Source organism: Neophocaena asiaeorientalis, unplaced genomic scaffold (genome assembly GCF_003031525.2).
Source record: "Neophocaena asiaeorientalis asiaeorientalis breed wild unplaced genomic scaffold, Neophocaena_asiaeorientalis_V1.1 scaffold346, whole genome shotgun sequence".
In the NCBI taxonomy this organism is placed as follows: domain Eukaryota; kingdom Metazoa; phylum Chordata; class Mammalia; order Artiodactyla; family Phocoenidae; genus Neophocaena; species Neophocaena asiaeorientalis.
Genome location: NW_020175400.1, coordinates 3,007,905 through 3,019,521, shown reverse-complemented (window position 1 = coordinate 3,019,521; position 11,617 = coordinate 3,007,905).

Genomic DNA, 11,617 nt, shown 5'->3' with positions numbered 1-11,617 from the left:
CTTCGAGGCTGGGCTCCATAAGGGGAGCCCAAAGGGGGCTGGCTCAACACTACACAGAGGACAGAAACCCGAAAAGATAGAGAAGGTGGGAGGGGACAGAATGGAACAAGCTATGGGTGAGGGCCCTTCACACCCACACCTCTGGAGGTAGCTCCCATATGATGGCAGCCTCAGGGACCACAGCAGACAGGGGAGGACCCATGAAGATGCTGTGTGGATCCAGGCCCTCCTGGAACAGAAGGCCAGGACTACTCAAAGACCATGTGAACACTGAGGTCTACAACAACCACATGTTTGAGGAATGGAAGCACTGGAGGGGCACACGGTGACTAGTTATGAAGACTCGGGCAGCACTGAGTTAGGCAGATGTGGCCGTGTGGCCTGGCCCCTCCAAGCTCCAAACTCTTCACCCGTACCACGCACTAACACTAGCATCTCCCTCACAGGCTTGTTGGGAGGATTAATTACATAAGGCTTAGCACAGTGCTTGCCATGTAGTAAGTCTGCAAAATCTTAGCAGCCGTGATGGCAAAAATAATAATGATGATCATAAAACTCTTTTTAGCTTTTGGGAATAAAAAATTTGATACAAGTTTTCATTTTTACAGTCCCCTTTCTTGTCAGCTCTAGTTGTCTCTTCTATAAAATGAGATGGCTCAGACAAATGAGCCCTGAGATTGCTTCTAGAACTAATGATTTAGGTAGGACTCTAGGAGTTTCCACATTCTGGGACTCTACAGAAAGTAATTAATGCCCTGATACAGTACGGGAAAGGTCCAATTGTCCCGAGACTGCTCAGAGCAGAAATGGAAATAATGCAGCTAAAACAGAAACAGGTTGTATTACTCTGGATTTTTAACAGCCTCCTACCTGATGCTTCATCTCCTCTCTTGACCTTTATTGCCAGGGTGATTATGCTGAGAAAATAAGTGTCTTGCAAACCAGCCTATCCCGCCAATACACTCCCAGTGGTGGTGGCCCACTGTCCTGACTTTTATCACCGTGCATTAGTTTTGCCTCATATAAATGGAACCAAACTGTAGGCATTCTTTTGTCTCTGTCTTCTTTTCCTCCACATGTTTTTGAGAGTCATTCATGTCGTTGTGCTTATCCATAGTTCATTCTTCTTATCGCTGAGCAGTATTCCATTGTATAGAGGTACCACAGTTTGTCTCTCCATTCATGGGCATTTGGGTTGTTTTCGTTGTAGGACTATGATGAATAAAGCTGCTATGATTTACAGCAAACGCTCCATTGCTCTTCAATGGGAGAAAAATGTCTTGCAATAAATGATGGTGGAGTCATTGGATATCTACTTGGAAAAAAATTAACCTTTACCCCTAACTTATACTTCACACAAAAATTAATTCAAAGTGGATCACAGGCCTTAATTAGGAAAGTAAAACAATCTTTTATGAGAAAGTATAAGACAATATCTTCACGACCTTGGGAAGGGCAAGAATGTCTTAAAGAGGACACAAAAGGCATTAAGCATTAAAAAATTTAAAAAGTGGACTTCATTTAAATCAATAACCTGTTCATCAAAAGACACTATTAAGAAAACAAATAGATTAGCCAAAGACTGAGAGATGTTTGCAATACATTTATCTGACAAAGAAGTCCTATTTAGAATGTTTACTTTTAAAACTCCACAAGTCAGTGATAAGGAGAGAAACAACTCAATTAAAAAACAGGGAAAATATTTGAACAGGAACTTTAAAAAAGATATCCAAAATGGCTACTTAGAAAAAATCCCCAACATCAAATACTTGTCAGAGAAATGTAAATAATAACACAATGAGACACTCTTACGTACCCACCAGAAAGACTGCAATTAAAAAGATGGACAATCCCAAGTATTGGGGAGGATGTGGAGAAACGGAACTCTCAGACACTGCTGGTGGGAGGGTAAGTTGTTTCAGCTGCTTTGGAAAAACATTTGGTAGAATCTACTAAAGGTAAACAGTGCTCCATGACCCAGCAATTCCACCTCTGGATATACAGCCAACAGAAAGGAGTACAAATATTCACCAAAAAGACATGAAAAAGAATGTCCAGAGCAAGTTTATTTGCAATACCCAGCATACTTGAAAGTATAAAATAGAAATGTCTTCTAAGCCGACTTTAGTCTTAAGTTCAATAGGACACAGAGTACCAGAAAGGACTATGCAGGAGGCTGCACATCTTGGTCCAGGAAGGAGACTGATAACAAAAGGGAATGAAAGCACGTGGTCCCTGGAAGGGCACTGCTTAGATCTGCTTAGATGATGAAGCTAGAGGTGGGGGTGGTCCTGATCTGAGCTGTACCTTAGGGAACCCTGTCAAGCTATATATGAGCTTGAGAGCAACAGTCCATCAACTGGGCCCTGACACTGCCCCTTGCTTAAACGGAGTGTATGTATCCTGTTGGAAAGGACAGGGGAAAGATGAAGGCTCTGCCAGAGAGGCCAGGGAGAATGAAATCTTTGAGGGGAAACTTCTCCCTTTTATGTGTCATGAGTAGGCACCCACCATCCAATGAGACTCTTGAACACTGGGATCCAGTTCACTGGTCCGAAGCCACAGTGGAGCTGGTTCTGCTTTCAGAGAGCTGGACCTTCAGCCTCCTCTATGCCACTCAGCTCCTCTCCTCCCACAGACACTGCCAGGGAACAACTGTGTGGGCTGGGGATCCTGGAAATCGCTGGGCCAGGAACACATGTCCACCCAAGTTGATTGTGCGCGTCCAACATGACAGCTTTTCTGAAAGCAGAAATAACCTCCTCCGAGCACAGAATGGAAGAGATGTTTGAAAAGGAGACACACAAGCATTTCCTGAGGCAGGCACTATAGCTTTAGAACCCACAGGGAAAGGACACACACGGGGCTTGGTCCTGAGTGGCCTGGATCTTACACAGGAAATATTTGTGCTCACCCCAGCACACATACTAGATTAAACTCTACCTCCTGGTGATAGGGTCAGAACCAAAAAAAAGCTGTCATTTTTAGTAAGAGGAACTATTGGAAAATATTGTTAGGGAAAAACAGAAATAAATAGAAACATTTTCTGCTTTAAAAGTAACTAGTCTACAGGAAGCCACAAGACTATTTAAAATGTCATATTGAAAGTCCAGGAAAGATGTGAGCTAGGGCTCCAAAAGAGCTGCTAAATAATGAACCTGTTTGGCTGGGCTGGTGAAACTGCAGATCATCGTAGAGGAAAAGGTATGTTTTCAAAAATGGGAAGTGGGTCTGAGGAAGCACAGGAATCCAGAAGCCCCCCACCCCAGAGAGGCAGCTGGTGCTCCCCTGCCAGGGCGCCGAGTCTCACCAACCCAGACGCCTGCATCACTTCCTGATCCACCCAAGCCCTGGGTGTTTTCCTCCTCTGTTCGTTCTAAAAGGCAAGCTCCTCTCTGTAGAAGTATGAATCCTCTCATCCACAAGCGTCTCTTTGATGAGCTCTCTTAATAAAGTTTATAGGTCAAAAACATAATTCAAGGAACTTCTTACAGGAGATATCTCAAACCAATAGTACAAGCTATTTCAAGTCAGAGATGAAGCCATGGTCCCTCCCCTTGTGGAGATCTCAGTTTAGTGGGTGATGATGGGGGCACCTAACCTGACAGTTACAGTGGAGTGTGATAAATGCTCTAATTAATGGAGTATGGGGGGCTTTGGGAGTCCAGTGGAAGGCATCTAGTCTCCCCCTTGGGTAACACGGAAGACTTTTAGGGACCAAGTGTCTGAACTGGGTCTTGAGCCCGAAGAAGAAGAGAAGGGAGGGCATTCCAAGAGGAGAAGCCTCAAGTGCAAAGCTGTGATTGTTCGGCAGATGGCAGGGGCCTGAGGGAGGGAAGCAGGATGGTGAGAGAGGCCGAATCTGAAAAACAATTGTATGCCCTGCTCCTCTTCTGAATTTACCCTGAAGGCACATACATAGGAATCGAATGAGTAACTGACAGTATGCTTTTCATGAAGTGGAGCCCTGTTCGACTCACTCCCATTCCCCAGCGATAAAGGCATTATTGCGCATGGAGAAAGAGTGATTAAGCCCATCAGAGCACCCAGGAACTGAGACTGAAAAGAGATTTACATATTTGTCTTGTTCATTCTCAAGAGCACTGAGAAGAAGAGAGAAAGTGTTCGTGTCATGAAGAAAGTGAAGAAGGTTCAGCACGTCAAAATGGTGGAAGCAGGGAGTAACCCCAACAAGTTTAGAAAGGGATGCTTTGTGTGTGGGGGAAACAGGAAGCAGTACTTTGCCCAGGAAGCTGCAAACATCTGGAATTAATCCACCCTAGAGACGGTAGGGAGGCAAACAAAAATTGGTTCAAGGAGGGTTTTGATAATTTCAGGGGTGGGAGAGTCACAGTGATTATTAAGGGAAGCTGGGGATGTTTGGCACTTATGCCTAACCACCTGAGGTTGGAGCCTTGGAGCACCAGCATGCTTTCCCAGCAAGCCTGCAGACAGGGCAGACCAAGGCTTGGGCTGGACTGACCACTCATCCAACCCGGCTTGGCACCGCTCCTGCTTCCTGTATCACTGACCTCAAGCCTGGGGGACCCTGGTTCTGATAATGATAGGGAAGCGGGACTCAGAGTGGGAGCTGCTGAGCCGGTGGCGCCACCCTCTGAACTGATCACATGTTCTCTTCCCCCACTACTCACGTATGTGCCAAGCTCTAGTGCCCAAGAAAGGCTGTGAATGTCCTTGTCCATGGGCTTGAGCACTATCTGACTTTACTTTCTTCAGACAAGTCTCCTTATCTCAGCAGGAAGAGGCTCATGTTTACATGGATATCATTTATGGGCAAGGGCCAGATATGAGGTTTCTATGTTCAGTGTCGAAGGTAGGGACACGGAAGCAGTTAAGAAAAATCTGATAATAGTGAAGAGAAGGCACTAAGGATAGAGGCAAAAGAAATAAAGAGCAGTGGTCATAATGGTGGCGTTGACGAGTGAGAATAAGACATGGAAGTAACAGTGGAGAAGACAGAAGTGGAAGCGATAATAATGGAGGTGGTGACGGTAGAAGTGGGAGGGAAGATAATGGAGCAGTAGTGGGGGTGAAGAAGGAGATGAAGTCAGTGGAAGTAAAATTAGACGTGATGATAATTGTGTGGAGGAAGTGATAGTGAAGGTAACAGAGCATTGGTGGTGGAAGTGGTAGTGGAAGTTGTGAACCAGTGAAGGTAGAGGTGATGTAGGAGATGAAGATAAAGGTGGAGGTGCTGGTGGTGGCGATGATAGTGGTGTTAGTTAGTGAAGGTGAGGAACAGGGGTGGTGGAGGTGACGAAGGCACTGGAGGTGGTGGCGGAGGTGATGGTTAACGGAAGCAAACACTGCAGTGAAGGTGAGGAATAAAGAAGAAGGAAGTCATTTGTGAGCTGCAGCAGTCAGGGAGGGATTCCTGGAATGTGTGAGTCTTGAACCAGAATTTACAGACTTGTAAAATTTAGAGAGGAGAGAGTAGGACATTCCAAGCCAGGGAAATGTTAGTGAGAATTTGCAGGGAAAGAATACACAGGTTGTATTTGTGGGGCAGTGAGGGGAGGATGAACATTGGGCTGGTGTGGGAAATGAAGTGGAGCAAGGAGAGAACACCTAGGCAAAGAAGTTCAGACTCTGGGTGGAAAGCCCCAGGAGCCTTGAGCAAGGATGGACTGTTAGGAAAGAAGATGTGCTGTGGACAGTCTGGAAATGGTGAGCAGCCAGCTGGAGGTGGGACATCCAGCTCGGAGACTGTGGAACCCATGGGGAGCGCAGTGAAGAGGTGCCACGTGCCAGCAGTGCAGGAGGGTGGCTCAAGCTAGGAGGCTCATTTTACCCTAAATCTTAGCTGATATGTGCCTTATTTCCTGAGATCCAGGTTCCAGCAACCAGCTCTCCCTTAACGCCAGAGGAATCAGGATGCATTTTGTCTGGTCCGACCCTTTGTCAGGCCAGACTGTGGTGGTGTACTGCAGCCAACTCGCATGGGCCTATGAGAGCTGTTTTTATGAGAATGTCTTCTCAACTTTGAGTTCAGTAACATCACGTTGGTAGTTTTAAATCAGCCATGGTGAGCGTATTGATACGACGGAGATTGGCAAATGCTACAAACTGGCTTTTCTTTTCCTGGCGATCCAGTTGTTAAACATTTAACAACACACCAATGATTGCACCCCAGGAGCCCCAACATGAGCAGGAATGATACTCACCATGCTAGGCCTGGGAGCATAGTGCATCCCTGCATTCTAATGTCATCTATGGTATGTTTCAAACCTAGCCTGTATTACAGTAATTTTGAACCCCCAATAGGGAAACTCATTAGGCCTGTATTTTTTCCCCCAATTTTTATTATGAAAAAAATACAAATGTGCAGAAAAGTTGAAAAACTAGTACAATGAATATGTATATACTCTATGAATACACACTCAAATTTCCCTCAATTGTCCCAAGAACGACTTTTTCTGTTTTCTCTCCCAAACAAGGATCCAATTAAAGTTCCCCCATTGCATTTGGCTGTTTTGCTCTTTAGTCTCTTTTAATCTAGAGCAGGGAATCTAGATTTTTCAGCAAAGGGCCAGATAGTATTTAAATATTTTATGTTTTTCAGGCCAAGAAGAAAAATCAAGGTAGGTACTTAGATTAACAACCGTTTAAAAATATAAAAGCCATTCTTAGCTTGTAGCTGTTAAAAAAAAAAAAAAAAAAAAAAAAGCAGTAGGCTAGATTTGTCCTGTGGGCCATAGGTTACCAACCTCTGATCTAGAGCTCTCTCTCCACATTTTGTCCCCCGTGACCAAGGATGTATGACTTGTGCAATTGTATTCAGGAGGACCCAGTGCTTGGTTTGATGTCCTGCTATTGCTCTCCTGAAATTCTTAATTTCTCCTGAAATTTTAGCTTTGAACTCGTGTTTTATAAGTGAAGTCTGAGAGGACAATGTGTACGAGCAGAGGAAAAATGCACAATATGTGTGTCTGCCGTCATTCTGCCACCCTTCTGTGTATAGTCCCCAATAGCCCACAAGCACACAATTCCAGTGAACCCATAATGTATGTTACATCTACGACAGAGTAAGTGGGGCACTTTCGTTCGAACCAGAGGCTTTCTTCAGATGCAGAACAAAGGCAAGAGGGTTCTAAGAGACACACGTGACCAAGGAATCCTATCATATCCTTCCTTACTCACCTTAATTCCTTGTAACATGCTTTCCTGTAACTTACCTGAAAATGATGACATATAAGGAAAGGGAAAGACAGAGCAATCTTTTCCTTCCCGGACTTACTTAATTATAAGTACATGGAAGGTAGAGAGTGTTGGCAAAGTGTATCAAGAAGCAAAATAGAGACTTCCCTGGTGGTCCCGGGGTAAAGAATCCGCCTTCCAATGCAGGGGACATGGGTTCGATCCCTGGTCAGGGAACTAAGATCCCACGTGCCGCGGGGCAACTAAGTCTGCGTGCCACAACTACTGAGTTCACGCGCCTCAACAAAGATCTCGTGTGCAGCAACTAAGACCCGATGCAGCCAAAAAAAAAAAGAAATGAAATAAAAGCAGCTGTTATTTTTGTGCTGCAATCCCACTCTTCTGGTAATAACCAAATACACATGTATGTACAAACTATGAACTACACGTTGTATCATTTTGGTGATTCCACATATGAATTAAGTACTTTTTAATTTGTGGTTAAAAGTGGCATTGCACAAAATGAAGATGGATGAGAAAATTCATGCTAATAATGCTCATTCCTCTTTACTTGAAATGTCATTAAATAGCAAATTTTAAATATGATCAATCAAGAGAGGGACCATAGAAGAAGGAAAAAACTTTATATTACAGTGTCCTTAAAAGCATTTTGTTCTTTGCTCTTTTAACAAGGGGCCTCACATGTCCCTTTGCACTTGATCCCATAAATTATGTAGCCAGACCCATAATATTGGCTCTTTGAAGAGTCTAAGCTTTGTAGAAGTTCCCACATTGCCTGACTGTGTCCACATGGTGTTGTGCCACTTGTTCTTCAATCTCCATGTTTCTTACAAATTAGAAGTGAGGATTAGATGCTTGAGTAGATTCAGGTTAAACAAATTTTTGTAATAATTCAGGTTAAACAAGTTTCCTAAGTGATTTTGTGTTCTTTACATTGCATCACACCAGAAGGCGTATATTATCAGGTTGCCTCACTCTGAGTGATGCTATTTGATCTTCGGATTATGGTGATGCCCTCCAGGTATTTCCATCCTAAAGGTATGCTTTTCTCTTTGAAATAAGTAATTTTGTGGAGTGCTATTTTGACACTGGGCAGTTCCCCACTGACCTTTCACCTAATGATTTTGGCATCCATTGCCGATCTTTGCCTATATCAATTGCTACACTGGAGCTTGTGAAATGTTTTTCTAATTCTATCACTCTTTTTACATGTACAAGTAGACTTTCTTCAGTTTAAAAGAGACAGAGCTTTCCCTCCTCCCCTGCTCACCCGCTCACGCATGCGCTCTCTCTCTCTCTATTTGCGGGGGGCGGCGGGAGTCTCTTAGGACTCTTTAATTCTTAGTATTACAATTAATGACCATCATTATTTTTATGATTTGGCTCAAACTGGGCCACGTTTATTTAGAAGAAGGCCCTTCAATTTGGTTCCTGTGTTTTTTGACATAACTTCCATTCATCTTTGAGTGCCGCCTTGCTTTCTGACACAAAAGATGTTCCAGGCTGATCTTGTATTTTTCCTGCTCCAGAGCTGGGCTCAGCCAAGATCCAAGGCACCATAGTGTTTAAAAACCAAGATCTGGGCACTAGGTATGCTCATCGCCACTGGGGTGTCACTGCTTTAAGTGCTTAAAGACGTAGATAGAAAATAAACCTTTAAAAGCCATGCGTCTATATTACAATTTTTAATGCAAATTTAATATTGCAAGTTTTTTTCTAATTTCTTTTATTTTTATATTTGTATCTCTTTTCTCTTATATTGAAAATCTTGGTTCCTAATAAAATTAATATATTTTCTTTTTTGCTTTATTTCACAAAAATAAAATCGCTTCAAAATTACACTACTATTACTAACTTCTAACAATAAGCCTACTAAGTGAAATTTTAACTTTCTTTGCAGTTGTTTTTCTCCTTAAAATATATTCTACTCTAGTCAGAAATCTATGTTAAAAAGTTGTTTGAAATAATTATTTTCTCCATGAAGTAATATTATCAATTTAACATGGAGTTAGGTTCATCTGTTTCTGTTTCTGTTCAGTTTTAGAGTATATTTTTTCCTTTTATTTAATTTTGCTTTCAAATACATAAAACATTTACATTCAAAAGTTAAAAGTATATAAAATGATGTACTCAGAAAAGTCTATCATCCTTATCTTCTACCCCCGGTTCATCAGCAGCCCATCCCCACTGAATATGTAAGTATCTTCTCTAGTTTCTGTTTTGCAAACAGTATCTAATTACTATTTTCAATTCTTTCTTACACAAAAGGTAACACTATATATTCTGTTTGGCCTCCTGCTTTCTTCACTTAACAGTATATCCTAGAAATCAGCATACACGTATTCACAGAGATTTTTCCTCATTCCTTTTTTAGACCTGCCTGGTATTCACTACCTGGACATACCAGAGTTTATTCAACAAGCCCCCTTTTGTTGGACATTTGGGTTCTTCCTATCTTTTGTTTTTACAAATAATGGCACAGTGAATAACCATGTACTTATTTGTTGAGCTGTATCTTCAGGGTAGATTCCTGGCTAGTGCCAGGTCAAAGGGTAACTACATGTGCCACTTAGGTACTGCCAACTTCCCCTCCATTCTGCCCTCTCATAGCGATGCATAAGACAGCACAGCCTCAGAGTGAATTGTCAATTTAATACATGAGAGATGATAGTTCAATGAAGTTTTTGGTTTTTTTTGCGGTACGTGGGCCCCTCACTGTTGTGGTCTCTCCCATTGCGGAGCACAGGCTCCGGATGCGCAGGCCCAGCGGCCATGGCTCACCAGCCCAGCCGCTCCGCGGCATGTGGGATCTTCCCAAACCGGGGCACAAACCCGTGTCCCCTGCATCGGCAGGCAGACTCTCAACCACTGCGCCACCAGGGAAGCCCTCAATGAAGTTTTAATGTGCATTTCTCTGACTGCTTATGAAACTGAACACAGTTTCATATGTTTAAGAACCATTTGCCTTTCTTTTATCTATGAACTGTCTGCGTGTGTCATTTACCCATTCACCTGTTAGGTTTTTTGCACTTTTTCTTCTCAATTTCACAGAGCTCTTTATATGGCATCACTTTACCTGTAATATAGATTGCAAATATTTCCCCCCCAGTGTGTCATTTGTCTTTTGACTCTATGCTGTGTCCTGAGGGTGTTTGTTCTTTGGGGAAGGAGGAAGGCAAGAGGAAAAAGACAGCAGTACTTCCCCAGCTGTGTCCTCAGGATTTTAGGCCACTTCTCTCCCTTAACAGGCCAAAAAACATCCCGAATCAGGTGTGTAAATGCCCAGGAGTTCGTGAGACAGGGAGCCATGGAGATCAGCTACCATGAGTGTGGGGATGGCTACCACACTTACTGCCCTCAAGAGCTCGGGGAGCCAACAGTCGGAGGTGAGGCAGCCCTCAGGGAGAGGCCAGGGGTCAGGCCCAGCCAGGCTGGGTTTGTACAGACGCTGTGAAATTCCTCCTGAGCTCAGCAGGACGTGGCATTTGGACTCTGGGTGAGCAGAGCATTCCAGACCCCTCCCAGAATGAGGCATGAGGGAGACCAGTCATGAGAGGGAAGGGACAGGACCCTGAGTCAGTCCTTCTGAGTATGACCCCTGCTGTCTCACCCAGGCTGTGAGACCTTCCTGCACCTGGAAGAAGAGAAAAACACCCAAGATCCCAATTCTAGGACTTGGGGAAGTTAGGACTCCCAGCTGCCTTCCTTTGTGTTCACGAAACATGAAAACTAATACTACAACTGATAATAGTAAGTGTTAATATATACTGGCATTTACCCAACTCATAGTTTGAACTCTGAAATTTCCATTTTTGTGGGCCAAAAATCGTTGGATATCAGCAATTTCATATGGCTCAACTGGAAGTGTACCGGGAATGTTCTAAGTGCTTTTTATATCTCATCTGGTTTGATTCTTCTAATTCTACGAGGTAAATACTCATCTGAGGAAACCGAGGCTCGGAGAAGCAAGCCTCGCAGTCATCACCTGCCTCCTCTCTTGTCTGATCTGTCTGAGAGATTTCTCCCAAACCAGAGCTCATTCACTGCCAGAAACTAAAATAAGCCAGGGAATTCACACCCCCTCAGGCAACCCTCAACCAACAGAAGACAGGGGTGGATGGATTCATGCTCCAACCTCCTATCCTGGGCAGTAGAGAAGAGCACAAGTCTGAGGCATGTTCCATGTGGTTTCTCAGAGGGCCGGCGGTGAGATGGAACCTCAGTTGCCCAATCTGTAACCTGCCTATTAATATACCTTTATGGGACTTCCCTGGTGGCGCAGTGGTTAAGAATCCACCTGCCAATGCAAGGGACACGGGTTCGAGCCCTGGTCCGGGAAGATACCACATGCCACGGAACAGCAAAGCCCGTGCACCACAACTACTGAGCCTGCGCTCTAGAGCCCGTGAGCCTAGAGCCCGTGCTCCACAACAGGAGA